General features: G+C 29.0%; 2 long non-coding RNA genes across 2 annotated transcripts; both read right to left on the reverse strand.

Annotated features, from left to right (window-relative positions):
• Window positions 1–10,848: 10,848 nt before the first annotated feature.
• LOC114183409 lies at window positions 10,849–12,362 on the reverse strand. The gene is made up of 3 exons (XR_003604360.1): window positions 12,038–12,362; window positions 11,381–11,529; window positions 10,849–11,143 (listed from the first exon to the last, which is right to left on the reverse strand). It is a non-coding gene; the product is annotated as an uncharacterized LOC114183409 (long non-coding RNA).
• Window positions 12,363–14,906: 2,544 nt separating this feature from the next.
• Window positions 14,907–15,996, reverse strand: LOC114186014. The gene is made up of 2 exons (XR_003604958.1): window positions 15,853–15,996; window positions 14,907–15,214 (listed from the first exon to the last, which is right to left on the reverse strand). It is a non-coding gene; the product is annotated as an uncharacterized LOC114186014 (long non-coding RNA).

The raw sequence follows: 15,996 nt of genomic DNA on the forward strand, positions 1-15,996 counted from the left end.
CAATTGGATCATTCTTTTCACCCCTTTATTAAAGTTTTTTTCAGCTTACACGTTAACTTTTCACCCATCGTGGTACCTTCATTGATCATGTATGAAAGTAATTACCTAATAAGCAATAAGATTAGAGAACTTTTTCTATAACTATTATTAAAAATGGGTTAGTGAATTCAGAAGGGTGAAGAAAATCGTGTCAAACACTTATCTAAAGTTGCAGAAAGTGACAAGTTTTAGCGTCAAAATTTTGTACCTAATCCACCTCTGACCTGACACACAACTACTTCGAATTAAGCATTGAAAATATGTGACATGTATTACCGAATGATACTGTTGTTTGTCTAAACTACGAACCTGAAAAATAATGCGTTTAGACCCAAACCTTGTTTTCTATTTGTTTTCCCACACAAAGTCAAAAGATTGAAAAGCCATGACTTTCTAGTCAAGGTACCATGGCATGGCACCTGATATCACCGTTGCACACACGCTTTTCTTCTTCTTCTTTATTCACTGCTTTTTTATTTTAGGAAAATTATATTATTACTTCCATTTTTTAACTTACATAAAAAAAGATAATGATATATTAATTAATGACTCACACTAAACTACGTCAAAAAATAAAAAATGAGAGTCAAAAGATGAAAGTCATAGTATTATTATCTTTTATTTTATTCTGATGTTCTGTGAGGAAATGAAATTCGGAATATAATTTGTTAATTAAAGATCACTTTTTTTAATAACTATAAATTCAAATAGGTAATTATACCAATTTGGATGTTAAAGATTACTTTAAGGAAAAAGTTAAAAACTTAATGATATAACTTTTCATTGAAAATATCATAAGATGTTGAGTAAATATTTCTGATAGAGAGAGTTTAATTGTAAAGTATGTTAGTGTGAAAATCTTTAAATAACGACGATATTTATTTATAGTATCTTCTCATCGTAAACCACCTTATATTGGCAATTATTTTAAAAGTTAAACTACGCGTGATTTTAATTGATTAACCATATATAAAAATTTACACCCATAATAAAACTAATTAAAGTCTTTAATTAAATTTTATTTTTGTATTAACCAAAATCGTGTGTAATATCCCGAACTTTCTGCGTTGGGATCCGGGAAGTGAAGACAAATCTCTAGAATTAACGACTTGTTTCATCCTTAAAAAATCAAATACGATTGTTATATGGGATTCTTAAAGTTAATAGTTTGTGTCTAAGATAAATAATTAAGTTAGTATAATCAATATTGATATATATATTTTTAATTTAATGAAATAAATTATAATAAATATTGAAATATGTAACTTTTAATACGATAAAAATTACAATTTTATTAAAAAAACAATTTAAATTTCATTAATTTTATTTGAATATTATTAATACTTAAAGTAATTAAATATGTATTTGATTTTTAATAATTCTCTCTCTCACTCTCACACGCGCGCACACACATGTATATTAAATAGAAAATTAAGATTAATATTATGTAATTAAAGCTCTATATAAATTTAAAATATTTTTAATAATTCTTTTGGAAGTTAATTACATCTTAACTTTAATTCTTCATTTAATAAACGACGTATGTGATAAGTATTAAGATGAAACACATTTATTTACATTAAAAGCTAATAGACTTCAAACAAAATTAATAAAATTAAAATTATTATATTAATATTGTGTTTTTCATCTTATACTAAAATTGAAATATATTAATATTTGCTGGAGACGATTATTTACCCTTTTAAATTATTACCCAAACTTTAGCTCCAAAATCGAAATATTTTCCTCTTGTAAAAGGGTCAATATTTAAAAACTATAGAAATAAAAAGCAGTGTTTTAAAAGTCAAGAATTAAAACCCATGGAGAAGAATTCAAACTGAAAGGGCTGCATTTATTTGTATTGAAGGAAGAAAAAGCCTCCCTAATAAAGTGCACTGTTTTGGTTCCCTCCATGATCAAGGGTCAAGAACGGCAACAATAAAACTGTTTATAATTTCTCTATATACAGGTTCTCTGAATATAAATAAACTATGACTATTCATTCATTCAACAAATAAAAATAAAAATAAAAAAATAAGGTATGAAACAGACACCAATGATGACGTGGGCAGTACTTTTGATTGGTAACTGGACCCAAATCTAGGAAAAGTGAAAGGAAAAAAAAAATGGAAGTATCTATGGACAACCTCAACACTTCAACTCACCTTGTGTTGTGTGATAGATTATTATTATTATTATTTATTATTTATTATTTATTTTAAAGAGTTAAATATGTTTTTGGTTTATTAAATTTTGAAATTAGTTTATTTTAAAATTTTAGATTAATTTAGTATTTTATCGTTCGAAATATGTGAATCTAGTCATTTTAATCAAATTTTGTTGGATTTATTTGATTTTTGTACACATTTCAAGATTGTATTTAAATTATTTATACTGTTTGACCAATTTTTGTTTGAATGTTAAGTTAAATATTATTATGAAACACGTTTGAAATATCAAATAAATTCAACAAAATTTGATTAAAATAATTAAATTTACGTATTTTGAAAGACGAAAGACTAAATTAATTTAATAGATTAATTTTAAAAAGTTAAGGGAAAAAAACATATTTAGTTTTATTTTAAATTATTAATGCAATTGTGGAGGCCGTGTTTGCTTTGGACCTTTATTGTGTTTTTTATTTGTTTTTATATTTGAGCTGTAGCAAAGTGGAAGATGGTTTATGCAACCATGAAAGATAAATTTTTTAAACAAAGAATGAATCAAAGTGATTTCCACGGCTTCTGCTTTATATCCACATCTCTATGTGTTCTTGTATTTCTAGTTCCATTCTTAAACGCTAAGAAACTTGATACTACAATAACCTTTTTGTTTCTTTTGTCGGTTTGATTGTGGACAAAAACGAAACAGATGAGAAAAATAATGTTTTAATTCCGTTTCTAGAATGAAAATTAAACTCAATGGAAACTAAAGTTTTTAACTTTTTATGGATTTTTGCAGATGGATAAATTTTGTTCAGTTTTCAATTTAGAATATATTACGATAATATACATTTACAGTTTTTTTAACTGTTATAGTGGTCTGTTTTATTAAGAAATGCTTTTAGAACGTAAAGATGTGAGACTGTGATTCTTTAAAATAAATATTTTTTTTTTTTAAATTATGTCTCTTGCAAAAAAAAGTATCTGTTAAATAAGTATGGTATCCACTTCTAATTGACGTAAAAATGTGAGACTGTGATTCTTTAAAATAAATATATTTTTTTTAAATTATGTCTCTTGTGAAAAAAAGTATCTGTTAAATAAGTATGGTATCCACTTCTAATTGATGCATTTAAACTTATTTGGAGATCAAATTAAATTTTTTTCTTTTCACAGAATACTAATTATATTTTTTTAAAGAGTTAGAAGAGGACTAGAATTTCAATGTGATTCGATAAAATATTAGAGGGTATGGATACGTTTTGCTCTAAACTTTAAAATTGAAATTCTATATTTTGTTGGACGTGTTCAAATTCGACTAGTTACCTCAACCTATCTTACATGAGCAATACAAATTTCTTTGTTCAAAACTTTTAATGGAAAATAATGGGACCATAGGACTCTTAAGTTTAAGAGAAATATTTGTTTTTGGAATTTCGTTTTTGTCCTTATAAATAAGGCAATGTTTAAGATAAGATATCATCAATTATTACATCTTTTTGTATAGTTAGCTTTAGAATTATGATTAATGTTTTTTATTTTGATTCCCAAGAAGTAGACATTGGTATAGAAATGAGGATAAATATAGATATCCACTCAATCTCCAATTTTATATTTATGTCAATATATATTTTGTCATAGTATTATTCTCTTTAAATTACTAAAATTTTCATAATTTTTTAGATACTTTCTTTTATATATATATATATATATATATATATTAATAAAGATACATAGACATGTGTATTTGCTTTTTTTATCATAATAAAATTAATAATAATATTTTTATTATTATAATCATAAATTTAAATAAAAAACATTTTTATGATTTAATCATAAAGAGTTATTATTTATTTTGTAAATAATTTTTAATTAAAAATTATTGTTTAAATATAATGTCAAAATCGTTAAATTAGAAAAAACGATTATTTGAAAGATAAAATTGATAAAAATTATTTTAATTTAAAAAATACATATTTAAAGGATAAAATTGAAAAGAAAAAAAAAAATATATATATATATATATATATAATTAGTATATAGATTTATTTGTAAGGATATTTTTGAAATAATAACGTTAGGTAGGACTTTAAGATTTGATTTGTTTCATAAAAGTATCTAAGAAGTTAAAAGTATTTGTTTTTATTAAAATAAGAATTTGAATAGTTTTTGTTACGAATTGGTAACTCTTGAAACTTGTGGACACGTTAGGCAAAATTAATTGGTAATTTAAGACCAAAATAATGTCCAAACTTTAACCACAACCCTTCACACCAAAACCTGCTTCAACTACACACAAGCCCCACCGCAACCGACTCATATTCAGCAAAATCGAAACCCTTTCAAGTAATAACTATACAGTATATAAATAAATGTAATTAAAAAAATACAAAAATCTCAACTTTGTAAAAACATAATAACCCAAGTATATTTTTAAGCCAAGTTAATTTCTTGTCAACTGTTAGAAGTTTTATCTGATAAAAATTAAAGATAATTTGATTTTTGGAGTGAAAAATATGGCTCTGACTCAATCTAACCTAATGAATTATTTAAAAAGATTATATGGGTGGCAGTACACTCTCTTAGCAATCTATAATTTTTTAATCTGGTCTAATTATATATTAAACTAACAGCTTATTTTGTTCCATTTTTAAAAATTAAAAAGAATAATAAAAATATTGTATATATTTTTAAAGTTTTAATCATATTACTAAATTTTAAATGAATATAAAAGTATCGTATATAAATCACAATACATTAACATGTTTAAAAAATAATGTATTTTAATTTTTATAAATATAACTATTATTTTACAAATTATACTAAATTTTATTTAATTTATAATTTGTATAATCTGAATTAATTTACAAAATGTTTCTAATATAGTATAAAATAGTTGAATAAATGTGACTAAATAAAATTGTGTATGATGGACTTGGCAGGCTTACTTTCTTCTTACCTAAGCAAAAGTAAAAAAAGAATTAAAACTTTTTCCTGAATATATGGAAATAGTGAGATAAAAAAAGCCGAACCCAACGGTGACAAGCAGGGGTGGGTGCAAGAAGCAAATATAAAAACCGATGAAAACTACAAGCAGGATATTTCTCTTCACACCCCATACTTTCCTCCTTAATCCTCATTAAATTTACTATTTTACCCTTTATTATAAGGAAGTCTGTGCATTCTAATATGGGCTTTCAACTCTGGAATGAGTCCTATATTGCATTATCCGGTAAAAAGACGTATGATGTAGATGACCTAATAACTAATATAATAATCGAAAAATAAAAGCTTTTAAATCACGTATTTATATATATTTAAATTGAAACAATTGAGTACATCTTTTTTAGATTATTATAAACCATTAAATTATTTAATGATATAAAGAGTATTTTATTCAAATTATTATTTAAGAACATATGGAAGATGAATTAATACAACAATTGTTTGGTTGAAAAGAAATAAAATAAAACTAATGACTGATAAATAGATAAATAAAATATAAAAATATATACGAGAATAGTATAACAGACACATTATTTTATAATTTAATTTTACCAATTTTTTTAATCAAAACCCTTAAATTAATTTCTTTCTTTTTATATATTTTGAGAAACAAAATTGTAACGTAAATGTTGATAGAACAGTGGTATGCAGAAAATTTTATAATTTTTTTTAATTAAACTTTTATTTTGATAGACATTTTTTTTTACGTTAAGATATTTAATTACTTCTCTCTACATGTCTATATGACGATTTAAAAATATTATAAAGGTTGTTTTATACTCTTTGCTCAATAAAACAATAATAGAAGTATATTCTTGTGGAAAATATTGTACTTTAATTTCGAAAGCGATATTAACGCAGAATTCATCCTCATAATAATTTAGTGTTTTTGAACACAATGATTTCAAGACATTAATATGTTTTGAAACATAAGATGTCTACATGTGACTTCGATATGAGATTTACTTATTTTTTAGTTGGTTGGAAAGGGACAACATCTGATTCAAGAATTTTAAAAGATGTTGTAGTTCGAGATGATCCCTTGATCATACCTGAAGGTTGGTGTTTATTTTATTTTTTGTACTTGTGAGTCCTAGAAATCTAAAATGTTATCATTCGTATAGGAAAGTACTATCTCGGGGATGTTGGATCATGCTTAAAAGAGCAACAATGACTCCGTATAGAGGTGTAAGATATCACTTTAAAGAATTCACACGAAGAGGGCCACAAAATCCACGTGAACTATTTAACCATCACCATTCATCACTACGAAACGTCACTGAAAGAATATTTGGTGTTTTGAAGAAAAAATTCTCCATTATAGCAAGTGGAAGTGAACCTCATTATTCTTTGGAGACAATGACCGACATTGTTTTAGCTTGTTGCATCCTGCACAACTTCCTTCGTGGGATAGACAATGACGATGCGCTAATTGATGAGGTTGACCGAGAGATGATGGAAGACCATGTAGAGACCAATACTGCTCAAACACGTGAAGATGATTATCGGATTGGTTGTAATTTTAGGGATGAATTAGCAGAACAAATGTGGCGAGATTACAATAATTGTTAGTTTCATGTACTTAATTTTGTTGACTGACTTTGCTTTATTTAATGACAAAAATTTTGGCTTCATTATCAAATTTTTTTAATTTCATATCATTAGTATTATTTTTTTTTACTTAGGTGAGAACATGAACAAGGGAAAGAGTGTTGGTACCGATTCCGGCACCGGGTCACGGGAATTTATAAAATGGACTGAAGACATGGACGAAAAGCTCTTGAATGCGATGATCGAAGAAGCCCGATTGGGGAACATGGTTGACGGTAGCTGGACAACCCAAGCATACAACAATATCGTGACTAATCTTAACCAATTGGGGTTTGCCTCAATGACAAAAAATAATGTAAAGAATAGACAAAAAGTGCTCAAGGAAAAATGGCGTGAGGTTCATGATTTGTTCAGTTCACTTAGTGGATTTGCATGGAGTTCATTATCCATGCGGTTTGAAGCTGAAGAGGAAGTTTGAGAAGACTTGATCAAGGTAATTAAATACTTACTTTGATTGTTTTCAATGATATACACAAATTATTTTAACATATCCTGGAATTTATCAATGCAGGTGACACCATCTGCGGCTAAATGGAGGGTCACTAACATTAGACACTATGATCTAATGGAGGAACTTTGGGCAGCCGATAGAGCAACAGGTGGTGGAGTCCGCACGGTAAGACAAGCATGACGCAAAAGGCAACAATCTCGTTTGGAGGTTGATCTCAACGATGAGAATGAGTACATACCTGATGCTCCTAGCTTTGAAGGTGTTGATTACCACCTTCCACCTCCACCCCCTTATATGGATGAGTATAGTCCCGACCCAACTCAATCACTGCCATCAGTCCCCTCTGGAGGGACGTCAACATCACATCGGTCGAAGCGCAAAGCTCCCATGGTGGATTATTGGACTCACAATTTGACAAGCTTACTACAAGGCTTGATGGATTCATGGATGTAATGGGGTCTGGGAACTCTCATTTTGAGAAAATTTCCATGATGGCGGAAAGACAAGTCATAGCGTTTGAAAAGCGCAATGATATTCTGATAGAGCAAGTGGAGATGATGCATCGCAATGGAACATTCCAATACATCGAGAGTGATATCTGGGAAATGCTTAGTGGGATGAATATACCGGAGCCTAAAATTATGGAGCAGTGCTATGATTTCCTATGTACCAACCCTGTGGCAACCAAAAAGTTAATGGGAATGCCCAACAATCTGCGATGGAATAATTTATGGAACATGATGATGGGCAGTAATTGATATCCATGTTTGATCCAAAGACTATGTTAGTTTGGACTCTATTATCATCTTTTTATGTTATCATTTTGCAATGACTTTGGACTATGTTATCATATTATTATGTTTTCATTTACCTTGTTAGAGTCTCGCCTATGTTATCATGTTTTGATTGTATCAAATACTTCTTCATTATGGAGTATGTTATGTCGTTTCATGTTATGATGAACTATTTCACTTATGAAGTATGTTATGATGTAATTTGTTATGATTAAGTACTTTATGTTTGGTGTGTGGTTTCATTTGTTTTCTTATGTATGACTATGTTTTTATTTCTTATTTATGATTTCAAGACACTATTTAATGGCGTCATCATCATCGAAAAGAAGATCTAAAAGTCGAAAAGACAAAGAATCGGCAACAGACATGGAACCTCCACCACCAAAAAGACATACAGTGGTTGATGTCTTAGATCAACGACGTTTCTTCAACGATCTTCATCAAATGGAACACTATGCACATGAATTTTACATAAGAAGAATTGTTGAGCCCAAAATAATGAATTATGATTCCTTTACTACATCCGGTCTTTATTTCCATCATCACTTGGTATTTCAAGGCCTCGTGGACTTTGTAGCTATGGACCGACCATTCTATTCGGATCTCATCAAAGTTTTCTATTCAAACTTTAGGATCTCAGCCAATGGATACCTACAGAGTGAGGTTAACAATAAGAGAATTAAACTTAAACCAGATCATTGGTACAACATTGTCCATTTGAAGTATGAAGGTCGAAAGATAAGCTTTACAGATATACCAGAAGACATTCATTTCGACCGAGACATGGCATTGGCTTCCATGTTGAGACCGAACATGTAGGGTGAACGTGCCAGGATTGTCGGTTCTATTAACGTAAATGACAGACTACTACATTATCTGGTAATGCATATTTTGACACCACGTATGACTAATTTTGCTAAATTGTTGCAAGAAGGAATTTTAATGATGTGGTTGCTTAAAAATAACATATCCATTAATTGGCCTCATCATATAATGCAACACATGCTTAAGTGCAAGGCCAGTGATACTCCTCTTCCATATGGTGTGTTGATCACCCAAATTATGCAATACAGTGGAATAGATTTTTCTCCAGATGCAAATACAACCATCGGGAAGAGACAACATTTTTCGACACGTTCTTTGAAGAGATTAATATTGCTAATGTCGATGGTGTATGACATCATGATCGTGCAAATAATGATGATGAAGGGCAAGCACAACCACAAAATCATGTGCATGACCACCTAGTTCTCGGAACCAACCACTCTGATGGTGGTTTTGAAGAACTTCCCCTCCACTCAAATTCTGAAATCATCCATCAAATGTGGGATGGGGTGCAAGACTTGCAAAATAGAATGCAAGGAATAGAAGATATGCAAGGACGTGTTCAACGAATAGAAGATAATTTATCAAACTTGACTCTTGATATGAACCATCACATGACAGAAGTGAATTTCAATGTCAACTTAATTCTTCACAAATTAGATGATTAAGATTATTTAGTCGCATAATTGTATCGTAAGATTCTTTTCATTTGAATTTCAGTAAATTTATTTGTATTTGATTGTGTTAAACTTTTTAAACCGACTTAATTGCCACTTATAAATATTATTGCTCTTCAAATCACATTGATTGTACAATGGTGGTCACTACAAAAAAATTATCATTTAGTAGAGGTTTTTTTTTTCAATCCGCGAGAGTTTTTGCCCTCCACAAATTAATTTGCGGGGGTTTTTTTAAACCTCTACAATTAGAGTTGCGACAAATTATTTGCAGAGATTTTTAACAACCCCTGGTATCCGAATTATATTACAGAGGTTGTTTTGTGGAAGGTTTTAACCTCTTCTATTGGTCACTATTATTTTGTGGAGGTTTAAAACCTCCTTTATTTGTAATTACTCACCTACATTTATATTTTATTAATTTAATGAAATTATTTTTATAATAAAAAATAAATATAATATAAAAATGCATAAAGTACACAAAAAGTTAACTAAAATTAATTTCATTGATGATTTGATAAAATATTGACAATTACAATGTAAATATAAAAACAGAAAATACATCATGTCGAGAAAAAAAATAACATAATGTTCTAAATATAATAAACTTGGTTCGGAAAACGAATTTTCTTCTTTCACATTAATCCTATTTGTTGTTGCTCCAAATGCTTGCAGGTTTGAATCCAGTAGACTAATATATAAAGTTCATCACCTATAAAAAAATAATTACAATTATAATGCATCATAATTTTGAACAAGTGCATAAATTCACTGGCATGTCATTTTCCACAGCAAAATTCTAGTTCAATAACCTTCAAATATGACAGTAATTATTGTCTATGAAATATTGCATTATATAGGTCATTATAATTGATATTATAGTACACAGTAAAAAAATTAACAATTTTACAAAGCATTAGTTAATATTCGATGTACCATGTTCACTATCTCTGTCAATGTGTGAACTTGAACTTGAATTGCTCGAATGACCAAGGGCCTAGTTAAAAGAAAAGAATATATACATGTTATATTCAAGCATGATGCAAATAGAAACCACATTACGCTAAAAGTAGTGTTCTTATAACTCAAAATATAAATAACTAGTCTTGTTTATAGCTCTGTTATTGAACTTCCCTTCGGGAATGAATTTAATAATATTTTTCCAAGGAAAAAAGATAGTAGACTAATTATATTCTGCTAAAAAAAACCTAGCCATTTTAATGAAAATGATAAATCCAATTCTACATACCAATCTATAAAGAGAAATTTAGAAGAATGTCACAAATTAGCATAGCTCCTGTATTCCTTATTCTACCATCCTGTAATGAAGAAAGATTAAGATGTAAAAGTATTTGTACCTCTTCTTTTGTACACAGCAGAATTAAGATCAGTTTTCTCATGATAGTAAAATATGCTAAAGAAAATCAACTAAATATGATAAACGGAGACAATATCATGAGGGAAATTTACAAATATGATAAACTTAGCTGAAGCAGTATGTGACTTGTTCTCATTATTCTCTAGTTTTGACACAACTCATTTGCCTCTTCCATGCGAGTAGAAAGATAGAGTTCCAATCTGAGATAATAAAAAAACAATCGTTTAATCCATATTGTACCTTCAAGAAAAGTGAAGCATAATAAAAGTGGTGTTAAAAGGTATCTTATCCAGAGGCAAAGGAATCGGCTACAAGGCTTCTTAATAACTGAAAATCATGTAGAATGTGATATTTTTGGGACAAACATGTAAAAAAGGGATCAATTTCTTCTCTTTTAAATTCCAACTCAACATAATAACATGCCAAGTTATACCAACCTGATTTTGGAACACAACAATTTATCATTAAGCAATAACCGCTTTGTCCATGAAGGCTTCTCATATTCTCAAGTTAATTATGTTTTCCGTTGTGAAATTGTTGAGTCCAATGCATACAAAGAGGTTAATGCCAAATTATTTCCTTCATCCTGTAACAGATAACCTAAAACAATTTGAATGTTGTTGCATTTTCTCTCCAGCAAAATATGGTAATTACAATCAAAACACCTTCGTTAACAAATAAAGCATAACAATATAACTACTGTTATAGATACTTAAGCAACCAGAAATTTTTTTAAAAATCAAAACATCATAGACACTTCTTGTTCTAGATAATTTAAATCAAGCAAGACAAAGCAAAACTAAAATGTATGCCGACACCAACTAAAAGTGGCAGACTTATGTAATAGTGAGAAGGCTGAAGTGAAGTGCATTCCCCCAATTTAAAGGTGGGAATGCAAATTTTGGTCACAGATTAGCACACTTTCAAAAGATAATCAAATTCCAAAACACTATTCAGCCTAGGAATTTCATCAAACAAGTAATGGGTAGCAAAAATATCCCCAGTCACAAAATACATCACCATCAAATTATTACCCAAATAAACTTTCAGATGATCAATAAACCTATGTAAATATAAGGGTTTCGTGAAGTTACCAGATTATTTCACAGGACCAACGCCCTCGCCCTTGCAATGCCCGTCAGAGCCAACAACTCTAACACCGAAGTCATGAGCCCAACGCGTCTTCAGGGCCGAACACCCCAACCACTTCAACGACCTTCCACCACCACGTCTTCACCGCCTACCACTCCAGTTGGACAGTTGAAAACTTTTTGATCGAAGTAAGGAAACCTTGAACTATTTCTAGGGTTCTGAAATAAAATTTGTGAGTGAAACTATTTTGTGTGAAAACGCGAGACGAAATCGCTGAGAGAGATAGATGAGAGGGAAACTGAAAATGAAACAGAGGGGGGAAATGAAAACTTTAATATTTGCGGAGGTCTTAAACCTCTCTACAAAAATATTAAACCCCCTGTTATTATTGTCATTCTAGAGGGCTTACAAGATTATCCTAAACTATATTAATTTGTGGAGGATTTTTAAAACCTTCCCAAAATACCCTCCACTAAATGATAATTTTTTTGTAGTGGGTGTTCCATACTAATTTTTTAATTTCAAATAAAATGATATTCACAATTGCTTGGTAAAATTTATTTCAATATTATAAAAATAAATAATTTATCTTACTAATTTTTGTAAATTATTTATTTAAAGTGTAGCATTAAATAAAAAATTTAAAAATTGATTAAACTCATACAAATACAAATTTATACTACTTATTACATAAGGACAAAATGGTAAACTCTCTTTTAAATATATTAAAACAATTTTTTTAATCAATCATATCAATCAAATCACTCACTAACTCTCACAAACTTTACTACTAATTCATTTATAATCACCTCCAAATCCCTTAAAAAAAATAACATACCCTTCATTCTCAAATTCACTTAAACTCATTCCCTCCCTCTCTCACAAATCCATCTTAGGAAGTGAAGAAAGCCTTAGGAATTGGGTAAAAACAATGTCTGATGAAGTAAATAAGTCTTGGGCTATCAACTTTGGATCTTTCTTTTTTTTTTATCATCTTTTAGCATAAATTGCGTTAATCAATCAATTTTCATTTTATAAACTCTATTTCACTTATTCTTACTTTTTTATTATTATTATTTTTTTTTTATTTTTTGTAAAATCATTTTATCTTTCCGAAAGAAAGAAATCGGGTGTGGACAATTTAACACAAACAATCTCATATAAGAAAAAAAAAACAACAACAATTTGTAAATGCTAAAATCATTTTAGCTCTGCTATAATAGAACCCTCACATCAAACAAATCACATAATATATCATATTTTTCCATGCAAAACATCGAAATATAAGCAATTGCATGTACTGCACCTCACACAATCACAGGCAGACCTTCTTATATACATAGGGGAGCCATGGCTCCCCCAATATTTTTTATATATTTTTTAAATTATATATATTATTTATATTATTTATATTATTTTTTTATTTTTTTCTTAAAACCTCATAGTCTTTTATCTTTTTCTTTTTTCTTTTGTATCTCCACCTTTTTCTCACCTCTCCCTTTTTATATCAATCTCCATCCTCCATTTTTCATCGTTTTAAAATAAAAATGCAACATAGTAAAATTAAGGAGTTAAGTAATATTTTGGACTGATCAATTTTTTCTTTTGAATAATTTTATTTTGTACCTTTTTTTAAAAAAATTTGTTTTCCTTTTACATGTGATAAATTTGTCTATTATGTACTACTAGACGGTGATAAAATTATTTTTTCCAAAATAGGCAAGATGAGACAAGTTTATATTAAAAAAATTATGATGAAGAGTAAAAGATTTTATTTTTTTTCAAAAGAAATGCTTGTGATGAAGATGAAAAAAATGCATCTATATCCATTAAACATGAAAACTTTCATGAGAATCCAAGAATTAAAGACAATGAAAAACAATTATCTAACATTCTTAGAGTTATATATAATAAATATGAAAAAATCTAATTTGACACCCCTGAATATTTTGTTCAAGTTCCGCTACTATAAATTAAGGTAAATATAATGGTTTGTGTATGGTTATCCCACCACTAGCAAAAGTAGTCTTAAAATACAATTAAAAAATATATACTATTCATCAAAGGATATATATAGTAACATACCAAGCATCACAAACTAACGTGAAAGCGGAATTAGCGACCACAATACCAATTCGTATCATACAAGTAGGGAACATGCAAAAAAAACTATGACAAAGACTATGGTATTGGTCCACTAAGCTAAAAGTGCACTACAAATCAAATCATTTTACAAATTGAAGGGCATCTCTAATTATTCTAATTGCTGAAAGAACTACACAAGCAAAATGGCTTGACCTGTATTATAAAAAATTGTTTCAGATTCATAATCACAAAGATTGTACAGTACTAAATCCAAGTTGGGCGTAAGAAATTGAAAGAAACAAGAGTGTAAATTTTATTTCTTAAAATGCAAATCGATCAAGGAGATACGGAGTTATTTCTGCTCACATACTAAAATATCTCCATCACACACAAAATTAAGTTAATAAATAAATTAAACATGCAGGCAAAATGTTAATATATAGATATTCGGAAGTCAAGTCCAATAAGAAGATTATTTGTAACATGAATAAGATATAGGTATTCGTGAACCATGACTCCCTTATATCATATAAAAGATTCGTGTAACTGTTTCTATTACTCTGCACTATAATCAAAAGAGTAAAATGAGATATAATTATGACTTTATTATCTACCCACATTATGAGTAAAATAAAACTTATTAAGTTATATCATCATAATCTCCTCCTTAATAAATTAGATTAGGTACACATAAATTTTATGAGTAAACTTTAAAAGAGGATATAAAAATAAGTAATTATTATTATAAAAAGATATTTATGAGAAAAATGGAGAAAGCGATAAAAAAAAAAAAAAAAGTGATGTTGCATGGATATCCTCCGTCCTCCAAAGGGGATTATTAAAAACAGAAAAAAGGGAAAAGGTTACGAGGGAAAAAGTTTACGCGCTAATATGTCCACCTGTCGGTCAAATTCATCCCGACTAGAATTTTTGTAGTTTATATGTTCCTCACGAGCATCGTTTAGTTGTTGAATAAACTCGCCTAGATCATGTTGTATCTGCTTATTTTCTGTTTCTAGTTCTTGTACACGTTGTCGTAACTGCTCTATCTCAACCAAGAGTTGACCAACATTTATGCCTGACATGATCAAAACCTAATAAATAAAAACAAAATAATTAAAACAAAAATTAATTAAATAAAAACATAAGAATACATAACACTGCTTTACATATACTCCTAAGTGAATGAATCAGGGACTCTTGTTACAAGAATGAACAAATACTTCACAATTGGAAATATTTAAAAAGTTTTAACCCATGAACAAGCACTACCCAATTTTCTTAAGGTGAAACCCAAACCCAATTTTCACCTTACACCAAAAAGTGATCAAATTCAAGTATTCCACCCATCTCAGGCAAAAGAACTTTCCCCTAAAATATATGAATGATCCTAACCATAAAACAAAAGGAACATGCTACACCATGCAGATGCAATCCAAATCAAACATTTTACAAATTAAAGTACATCTCTAATTATTCTAATCTCTTCTACTGCAAGAACTACACAAGAAAAATGGCTTAACCTGTACTATAAACAAATTGTGTCGGATTCATAATCACAATCTTACCTATATACTAGAGATTGTACTATACGAAATCCAAGTTGGGCGTTGAGGAATCGTTATTAAGAAATGAAAAATCGAGAATATAAACTCTTAAAATGCAAATCGATCACAGAAAGATACACAATGCTAAAAGAATCGGTGAATCTAATCGTAATAGGATAAATTACCCTGATGAAATTCGCTGTGATTGCCTCCTCGAAACCTCGATCTTGGCCAGTCGATTTTGCTCTCGTACTAGAGTTTCAGAATCTCCTCTTTAGGGTTTATAAACCAAACCCTAGGTTAAAATTTTCCCTACCTATCCCGCCAGA

This window comes from Vigna unguiculata, chromosome 5 (genome assembly GCF_004118075.2).
Source record: "Vigna unguiculata cultivar IT97K-499-35 chromosome 5, ASM411807v1, whole genome shotgun sequence".
NCBI classification, from domain to species: domain Eukaryota; kingdom Viridiplantae; phylum Streptophyta; class Magnoliopsida; order Fabales; family Fabaceae; genus Vigna; species Vigna unguiculata.